The sequence below is a fragment of the Bemisia tabaci genome, chromosome 4 (assembly GCF_918797505.1).
Source record: "Bemisia tabaci chromosome 4, PGI_BMITA_v3".
Lineage (NCBI taxonomy): Eukaryota > Metazoa > Arthropoda > Insecta > Hemiptera > Aleyrodidae > Bemisia > Bemisia tabaci.
Genome location: NC_092796.1, coordinates 22,865,850 through 22,876,872, shown reverse-complemented (window position 1 = coordinate 22,876,872; position 11,023 = coordinate 22,865,850).

Sequence of the window (11,023 nt, the reverse complement as noted above, 5' to 3'; positions counted from 1 at the left end):
TGAGCCAGTTGTTGCTGCTGCTGTTGGTGTTGGTACTCCTGCTGCGGTGCGTGCGGTGGCAGCTAATTAATATGGGTTAACTAATTATTATTAATGCGGTGGCTTCATAATAATAATATTCATAATAATGCTGTGGATATGACTTTATTCACACAGGTTTATAGCGTTACAATGCGTATGTATATAGAACTCTGTTACCACGGAGACATATCAGGTTGAAGCATAAATAGCTTTCACAAGTTCCCCCCCTTGAGGTCTCCTCAAAATTCAAAATCAAATACTTAAATAACTCAAGTACTTAAATTCGACATTTTGTGACATTTGTTACATTTTGTTACACGACAATTTGTAAATGTACAAGATTTTTATGTAAAAACCAATTTTAAACTTTTTATTAGTTTTTGTTTTTCTTCGTCATTAAGTGCATAAAATAATGCATCCCAATTTTTCACTTGGCTGTGATCTTGAAAACACTGCCTCATTAAAAACCTTAACCATATGAAAAACCATTGGATAAGTGCATAAAATAATGCATCCCAATTTTTCACTTGGCTGTGATCTTGAAAACACTGCCTCATTAAAAACCTTAACCATATGAAAAACCATTGGATAAAAACCTAGGCAAGGAAAAAAAGAGTACAGTGTACAGTGTACAGTGAATCGATTTCTGCTTTGTTTGATTCGGATAAACATTGACAGAATGATTGTTGTCGCCTTCTCCGAAGTTTTCCGATAAGGATTCTTGATTGTCATTCATTGTTTGCTTTGGTTACATTGCTCACCCACTAGTTGGGTATATGTGAGTTGCATTCTGCAATGTAGCTTTACACAGAGGTCGTCGCGTTTTCGCGTAATTTTTGATTGTTAAAATCTGTCAGTTCTTTGTCGAATTAATCTTCTCATTCATTAATCTCTCAGTTCTTTGTCGAATTTGGGTAGATTTTATGATTCATGATCAGTTGTTCCTTTGAGACTTAATACTTCATTATTCTTCCTCGGGCCTTCGTTGTTCTGCCTCACGTTTAGCAAGAGATTGTTTGAAGTTGAGGAAAGCTCAGGGCCGGATTTACCATTAGGCTACATAGGCTATAGCCTAGGGCGCAAAATTTTTGAGACTTCATTAAAAAACGTGACTTATTAAAAAATGCCTACGTTGTGGTTGACAAAGGTGTTTTTTTAAAGGTGAATTTGAACATTTTCCGGACGCCTAACATCCTTCTTCTGATCTGGAGGGAGGGGCGTCTGGAAGGACCCCCCCCCCCCCCGAAAGCGCCTACTTTTAGGGGTGCCACCCTAAGTTTAGCCTAGGGCGCTAAAAATGTAAATCCGGCCTTGGGAAAGCTTGCTTCTGTTCCTTATAACCAACGAACCAACGATGTCTTCTACGGTCGACATGTATCTTGTACGCTGTTAATATTATCTCTAACGCTGCCTAGAGCTGCTTCCGCCATTTGGGCTCTTTCGAACAAGTTGGTACTTTGAAGAAGTACCATGTTTTCTTCCATAAGGATTTTCACATCTGACTTTAAATGTTTATGTTCTAGAGTGCAGGAAGAACCGCTCAAAGAGAGCAGCATTTAATTGAATTATACTCTAATCATTTGATTTGGGCACCTAAGCGATCACAGGTGCTGATTATTTATTCTTCTTGAATAATCATTCCCGGCGAAACAAAATTGTTGCAGTGTGGGTGCACGCTTCCTTGTGTTTGTGAATTTTAAAGTACTCTCTGCTCTGCTCGTTATTCTAGACGGTTTAGAGATACAGGAAAATAAACTTGACTGCCTTCTTCTTCTGTTTCTATTATTTTTTTTATTTTCCGTTTCTTTTCATCGTCGTCTCTCATATTCCTGTTAATTTGTGCATCAACGGAGAATGGTGGCGGTTAGAATACCGTAAAGTAGGCGATGAACATCCAGTCAGGGTTTCATACAGGATTTTATGCATAGGATGTAGGATATGTAGGATAACACAAGATGGACAGGAGAACATATGACAGACGGGACAGCAGAGGGTATGGATAGGCTCGGTTTAGTTCCATTATCTTTTGCTGTTAGTCGATAGTAGGTTACCTGAAACCAGATAACAACAGAAACAGAAAAACGAACTATCTATCTTGCACGTTGATATTAATTTGAGATCTTAATGGCATGTCTGATAATATCGGATAATGTAGTCCATCTTGCTTCTACTCTTCGTGTAAAATCTTTTTTACGGTCTTTCTCATCCAGAGATGCTACGTATCTCCACAGCTAGAAATTTGGACCAGAGGCGGATATAGAAATCCGGCAACCTGAGTCATTTTCCATTTAAACCTACGTTACATAATCGATTCTTGTCGGAGCACCTGGCCTCTTCAAAAATCGATACATTTCCATCGTTTAAATGGAGAAAAACCAATCTTGCCAATTTGCCCGATCCACCAATGATTCAGACCATGGGTAAGAATCGCTTTCAATACTACTGATCGCCACAATACGGGATTTTCAATTCTTCTTGAACTTTACTCTATGGTACATTCAATGAATAAGGATCTGCATTCTTATTATGTAAACCACTGAACTCTGACTCATTTGTCACTTCTCTTTTATCTCATTATTTCAGCAGTATTTATTAGTCTTCCACCGTCTTTCAGCTATTTACATTTAATCTTTAAATGTCTTTGCTTTTTCTCACAACGAGTTGCTCAAATCTTTCATCTCTATTCAAGAGGATTATTAAAAGTATAAGTATATCATATATTTTGGATGATTTCCTTCCGCACCAAATTATAAATCAAATAAGTTAGTAAGACAGTAATAAGTTGTACAGCAGTAAGTTAAATTCATATATGTTAAACTTGCTTTTTGTGTAGCGACTTTGGCAACAATGCAATGAAAACATATTATATAAATTTCACTTAGCTAAAAATCAAGTCGCCAACTCGATTCTACGTTATACTAACGTTATGTTGGCAGTCTGAAAATCTAAACTGTTATTGCCACAGTTCAAGGAAACTGTTATTGGTCGCACGGTTCTGAAAACCGTTTTCTAGGCACAAACCATTCGCTGAGCCATAGGTCAACACTCATAAGACAATATAACAATAATGATATAAAATGCACTAATAATGATATAAAATGCACTAATAATGATATAAAATGCACTTTATCAAATTCACTTAAGTTTGTATACTGTCGAAGAGCTCTGTTTCTCCAGAAGCTCTGCCACTCTTCATATCCCCCAGAAAAGCTTGGAAGATCTAATCTTCAGATCTTTAGAAGATTTTTTAATTTGGGTTTTTGCATTACTTTAACCATGTGTGTTAATATATCAAAGTTCATGATAATTAATCCGTGACAATGATAAGTTACATACAAATTCATGTACGTGTCGTGCCCTGCGATACATCGATCGTTATGAAACTCAAACCTATGGAAAAGGATCGACAAACAGGGTGCTCGCAGCGAACACCTTAACAATGGATTCTGTACCACAGGTCCAAACGGCAGAAAAATCGACACATCGCAACCCACGCCCGTACCTGCATTCTCTCTTCTTTACATGAGCAAATTGAAAATGATACAAAAATTTGTCAGGCCACATTATAACCCAATGCAGAGTTATCGTTGAGTCAGGAATTTATCTCCTTAGGATTCAACAAATTTCTCTTTAGGCGCTTGAATGCACCTGTTACCTTTTAAAAATATTTAAAAATCAAGTTGGTACAACTGGTATACCGGGCTTTCATGTCACTTATCTCAGGTGAGCTTGTTTCGGAAGTTGTTTCCATATAGTTCACAAATCTGGACAGATGATATTCCACGTTTTCCTTTCGCATTTTTAGTTTGAGGTTTCTGCTTCATTCACTTTCATCTGGGCTTCATTTTCTTCTTTACTCCGTCCACCCGCCGGTATTTTATGCCTAAATGCACTTTCGCGCTTAGATAGGTCTTTTATGCCTAAATGCACTTTCGCGCATACGACTTAGTTAGGTCTTTTTACAAGGTGTGTAGTTACAGGAGTACTTGCACACTTTGTCTTGAAATTACTATGAATTTGGATAATTTATGCATTGTATGCATCTTGGAATTACTATGAATTCCGATGATGTATGCATTGTCTGCATCTTGGAATTACTATGAATTCCGATAATGTATGCATTTGTAGTGCATTGGGTACCAATACACAGTTGCAATGACAGCCAATAATAATATCTAGTTTTTTTTTCGCTTTTCTGCTCTAAGTGCTGGGCAAATCCTTGTAATTTGCCATAGCATAGAGCTGGCTCCCAGTGCTCACTCAGCTTCGAGGAACCTTTTTCGAGGAAGAGCACGTTGGGCGGGCACCTCTGATTTCTTATGCAAATCATGCACCTTTTTCACCTGCGAGCTGCGTTAGGAATTCGAGTAAAGCCACCCAACGGACTATTCAAAATCAGCAGCTGAGTGACACGGCCAAAGGTTTGGGATTCGACAGGATCTCAAGTCGTAAAACATCTGACTCTGAACAAGGCACGCACAATCAGTTACTCACGGAAGACAAAGGTCCGCGAGAGCGCTTACCATCGCGCCTCGCGAGGACAGAGGATTTATTTTAACGAATGCAGTCCAATCGAGCTTTGTCTTCGCTTCCTGTGCAAGCCTCCGGATTGTTAGACTTTTGAGTTCCATTGTAGCAAGTGTTTACGAGCGCCGTTGCAATGGAATTCCAAACTTAACAATCAGGTGTCTTGGCCACCTGGCCAGAGTCAGATTCCCAGGGTTTAGGCACCCCGCCGTGCCAAAATTTCGGGGAAAATGTGGGTGTAAACCGACGCCACTGACGTCAGATGCAGGGCTAAGGACCCGATTGGCAGTTCCCGAGGGACGGGCTAAAGCTCAAGCCAATCGGGAGGAGGAGGTCTGGAGCTGGAGGAGGTTTTCAAAAATTGTAAGAGGTTGGGGTCCAAGGAGCCCAAAAACCCCCAAGTTAGTCAAGATAGAGAAGACTCGGGCGATGGTCGCGGGGTGCGACCAAGAGATTGCGATATTTCTTTTTTTTGTGACGCGCTCATAGATTACCGCGTACAATTTTCCTTAGTGTGTTATCTGATTTTGCAGATTGATATTATTGTGTTTCATTCGTGGAGTATCAAGATTATTTCCCTTTGTGTGTCTTCTGTTTTTTTTTGTGCTCATTATATCTATTTGTTCGTCTCGTATTTCGACTTGTTGATTTATTTTCTTATGTGCTATATATATTTACCCCATCTCACTATACTGGTGTCAGACGCGGGGTTTAAAAATCAAACTGAACTCATTGCTCGCGGTCGTGAAGGACTAATTCTTCGAAAGTGCATAATTTATTTTATAAACGAACGTTGAAAAAAAAATAAATGAATGAAAGAAACTTTTTCGCGTGGAAATCGTAAATTTGTGAAACTAGGCCAAACCGCTCGGGCCGACCAATTCTTGTGTTTACAAACTCTAAAGGGATATTTCAATTTGTTGAAAAAAAATAATAAACAATTTTTTTTTCCCTCTTTGAATTGTGTGTGTGACGAAAAAAAAAAACCTATAACAATCGCTCCTGAAATTTGAACTTTCGCGAATCGGTGTTTTTTTTTCTCGTTTTGGACCTTCTCACTTTACTCTGCGGTATAAACCGCTAAAGGAAAGTAATTAATGTCCGACAAATGAAGAGTGAATTATTTAAAAAAAAAAAAAAAAAATTTTCGGAACTTAATTTTTTTTGGTGAAAGAAAACTACGCGCGTGAGAAAAAAAATTTTGCAGTTGGAAAGTTTCGAAAAGGACGTTGATTGGATACGGTGCACGAACTAATATACTGGACTTACTTTATTTGGATCCTCCCCTTGGATTGCGGAACTATCAAAAAAAAAATGGACATCGGATGGATGATTTTGTTTGTAAGATTGAAATTAATATTGTAATCCTTCTCCTTGTTCTTGTTTTAACTTTCTTTCAGGTCTTCAGGATGACTTTAGTATATAATTTTTCCCCCTTTATTAGTTTTAAGCCAGAATATTTATTTCTCGCTTGGTGCGTCGAAAAATGGTAGGTTTTCTCATTGTCCCTCATAGGTAACTGCTTCAAAATGTTTTCCCTCTGAAAGGTCACAAAATTTGAGTCATGACGAACGAGGATGAGTTAAAGGGGACCGCTCCACCGGGTTCCGACGGTGGAGGCTCCGAGACTGGGAGTGCTTGCGGCGCACTTCCCCTTTCTGTCGCCATAAAAGCGCTACCAAAATTCGATGGTAAAGCTTTCGTCGAAGAATTCATATATACGTGCGATGATTTATTTCAGAGCGTCAGAGAAGTGGATCAACCACTTCTCTTTAAGGTTTTGCGTTGCCACATTACCGGTGAGGCTAGTATGGCAATCAGGGGATCTGATTCTTCTTGGGAAGTGACCAGGAAGACCCTGTTTGAAATATTCGGTGATAAGAAAACCATCACGGAGGTGGAACGTAACCTGATGGAGATCAGACAAGAAAAGGGAGAGAGCGTTGACGTTTATGCGTCGCGCGTGCGACGGTTAGGGATTCGGTACTTAGCCTTGCTACATAAAAAATACGGCGCGGAGGCCATCGATCGCCGGATGACAAATGACAGAATCAAGGATTATTTTGTACGTGGATTAGAATTGAAATTATACCAAACTTTGATTAATACTCCTTTTGTTGACTTGGCAGACGCCCAAGCAGACGCGTCTAGGTTGGAGCGAGAGTTCGCCTCTCGGGAGGATATGCAACCCCCAAAATCAACGACCACTTTTAATTACCCGTCTAGGTTGGAGACAATTTGCCATCGGTGCAATCAGAAAGGCCACGTAAGAAAACATTTTAATTGATAAATTTAATTTATAGAGTAATATTAGTATGAGTAATATTAGTAGATTCATTATTATTGTTTCCCACAAGGCTAAGTAACATATAGCGGTATTTGGCGTAGTAACCTACTTAGTAATAAGCTTATATGGTGAATAAGAAAAAAAAAAAACGAGACAAGCAAATCAAGCAAAATTAATGACTTAAATATAATTTTCCCGGAATTAAGTAAAAGTGTGAAAGGATTAATGGAGACTCAAAGGTTACATCGAAAACCAGTAAGCAGACCACTTATTGACCACAAAGAAGGATCCCGTAGGTGCAAGTCTATTGTGTAATTTTATGGCAGACCTTTGCTTTGTTAGAGAAACAAAAGACAAAGAACGAGTGGCAACCCGAACGTAGCGCCACTACCTGTGTCGTATAGCTTTCTTTTGTATAAACCTCACCATTGTATCTTCAAACGGTCTATTTGCTACCACGCAGGGATTCAAAGGTCATCGCCTCCAAAATTTAGATTTGTAGGTCAGTGGACTCACCGGTTGCGCTTCTTTACTTTGTTTAAACTCCTGTGTTCATTAATTAACAATTGTCACCTATTTAATTGATCTCCTTGATGATTATGTAAGTAATATTCCAAAAATTAGTAATGACGCCTCTCTTCAAGTAATTTTACAGTCCACAGTGTAACCTTCAGCAACAGACCTTCCCACAGTTGTATCATTGGGTCTCTCTCTCCGTAAGTTGTCGGGAGCCAACTAATCGTTAGGGGGGAGGGGTGTAGTGCATTGGGTACCAATACACAGTTGCAATGACAGCCAATAATAATATCTAGTTTTTTTTTCGCTTTTCTGCTCTAAGTGCTGGGCAAATCCTTGTAATTTGCCATAGCATAGAGCTGGCTCCCAGTGCTCACTCAGCTTCGAGGAACCTTTTTCGAGGAAGAGCACGTTGGGCGGGCACCTCTGATTTCTTATGCAAATCATGCACCTTTTTCACCTGCGAGCTGCGTTAGGAATTCGAGTAAAGCCACCCAACGGACTATTCAAAATCAGCAGCTGAGTGACACGGCCAAAGGTTTGGGATTCGACAGGATCTCAAGTCGTAAAACATCTGACTCTGAACAAGGCACGCACAATCAGTTACTCACGGAAGACAAAGGTCCGCGAGAGCGCTTACCATCGCGCCTCGCGAGGACAGAGGATTTATTTTAACGAATACAGTCCAATCGAGCTTTGTCTTCGCTTCCTGTGCAAGCCTCCGGATTGTTAGACTTTTGAGTTCCATTGTAGCAAGTGTTTACGAGCGCCGTTGCAATGGAATTCCAAACTTAACAATCAGGTGTCTTGGCCACCTGGCCAGAGTCAGATTCCCAGGGTTTAGGCACCCCGCCGTGCCAAAATTTCGGGGAAAATGTGGGTGTAAACCGACGCCACTGACGTCAGATGCAGGGCTAAGGACCCGATTGGCAGTTCCCGAGGGACGGGCTAAAGCTCAAGCCAATCGGGAGGAGGAGGTCTGGAGCTGGAGGAGGTTTTCAAAAATTGTAAGAGGTTGGGGTCCAAGGAGCCCAAAAACCCCCAAGTTAGTCAAGATAGAGAAGACTCGGGCGATGGTCGCGGGGTGCGACCAAGAGATTGCGATATTTCTTTTTTTTGTGACGCGCTCATAGATTACCGCGTACAATTTTCCTTAGTGTGTTATCTGATTTTGCAGATTGATATTATTGTGTTTCATTCGTGGAGTATCAAGATTATTTCCCTTTGTGTGTCTTCTGTTTTTTTTTTGTGCTCATTATATCTATTTGTTCGTCTCGTATTTCGACTTGTTGATTTATTTTCTTATGTGCTATATATATTTACCCCATCTCACTATACATTGTCTGCATCTTGGAATTACTATGAATTCCGATAATTTATGCATTGTCTGCATCTTGGAATTACTATGAATTCCGATAATTTATGCATTGTCTGCATCTTGGAATTACTATGAATTCCGATAATTTATGCATTGTATGCATCTTGGAATTACTATGAATTCCGATAATTGATGCTTATCACATGCAACTCGCATCAATTTTTCAATTGATTCATGAATTGCAAGGTTAAGTCTGAATTTATATGAACTACGAAGTTACTAGACCACTTGCGCAATTCACATTAATCGTCAAAGTAAATCTTATGAACGGTATGGAGGTACTAGACCACTTGCATAACCATGTTCACAGAAAATTATTGAACAATAAAATCATCACTCCGAAAAGTCGAATTTTCACAAGAACTTTTTAGGTTAACTTCTTCCAGAACACGTTTCAAGAAGATTTTTCATTATTGTTTTAATCACGTCGAGGTCACCATTTTGTTGCGTACATTTAGCAACAATCAGAACTATTGAATAACTATTCAACTTCATAATAATAATATTCATAATAATGCTGTGGATATGACTTTATTCACACAGGTTTATAGCGTTACAATGCGTATGTATATAGAACTCTGTTACCACGGAGACATATCAGGTTGAAGCTTAAATAGCTTTGACAGGAGGGTCTGAATGGAATAGAATCCCGCGCATCCAAACTCGGCCTATGAGGTTAATTTGTTTTTGGCTACTAACGTACATTGGTGTCCCGACAGAAATTTTGCGAGACAAAGTAAGCAGCCCTTCGATGGATCCGGTAAATTTTTAATTAAGGGTAATAAATTTTTGAGAGGTTCAACAACATCTATTAGAGGGTACAGTTGGGGCGTCGTGCAGGCCGAGCAACTTCCACAATCGGGTACATAACCACTTTTCCTATTATTCAAAAATAAATATTGCTATCAAATTCCTACACCGGTCTGGCATGCAAACTTACAAACAGCAACCATTCCTTGACAAAGCAGATAACTCACAAAGTTCATTATGGCGGGGGTAATTTATTTAACAAAGCGAAGGAGATCCGGTCTGGACAAGCCACTGATTGCTGTAATGGTCTGACCATCTGGAACACAAAAATGGGATACAATGGGACATGAGTCTGTTGCACGCAATTGACACGACAAAGTAAACAGACTTCCTACGGGTAAAATTGCACCAGTATTTAAAAGGCATACTCACACGGAACACACAGAATCCGGTTTTAGTTCACGCAGAATTAATGAAGATATTACTCGGGTTTTTTACTTGGGTTGGAACCATCATACATCCACGGTGCTCATAAACGCGGCCCTGATTGTCGTTTTTAGCGAAAATAATATTAACGAAGATTTGGAGAAACGAATTAGATTTTATTACCAAAAAGGGACATCTCGCTCTTTCGCAAGCGACTAACAACGAACTAAACTATCATGGCCAGACGCCACTCGGACGTCAGTCTCGAACGGCCGGTCTGAGCATTCTCATTAACATGAGAATAGCCTGCGACTCCGGGTAGAAATAGTCCAAGATTGACTGTGGAATATTGAGCTACAAGGCGAGTCATTGGTGGTATGCTCGGATCAAAAGCGTTGTGTGAGTAAGACTAGTCGTATACAAATTTATCGGGGAAAGCATTGTTCATGGTGTTGACAATATTGTTGGGTGCTGGATCAGAAAGGATAACTCCTTGTGACATAACGAGCCCCGATTGCAGTCCTTTTGGAGAGCAGTCAGCTAATGTTCTTGACTGGTCAAAGAAGAGACAGTAATCATTCATTATTGGCAGGATATTTGCTAAAAATTCGTGTCGTGATAACAACGAATATTCACCGTAAGTTTGAGTTGGAGTTGCCGCTGCAAAGACAGGGATCTGCAGATTGGCTCCGTGACGGTTAAACCGATAATCAATTTGATCATTTGAGGACAGGTTTTGGTAATTTCCTGGTTGACAAAGAACTTGTCTATTATTAGCATTCCAATTTCCTTGTGCGAAATTGAAGCCATTAATAGCTCGATTGTTGGCTGTACTGAATGTAACTGGATTGTCATAGTCAGGGATTGCATTGGGATTAGCAGTAATAATTGAGTTTGCGAGGCCACAAAGGAACGGTAGATTCGGACGGATTAGAGTTTATTGATCTGGTGGAATACAAATGCCAGCTGTGACTGGTCCGGGGATCCTTGGGATGAAAGGGCAAATCATCAGGGCAAATCAAAGGTGAAGCTCCCGGTTTTGAGTCTCCAGCTGAAAAATACCTTTCCTTACTGATAAAAGGGTTTTATTTCATACATCAATCCTTATTCATCTTATT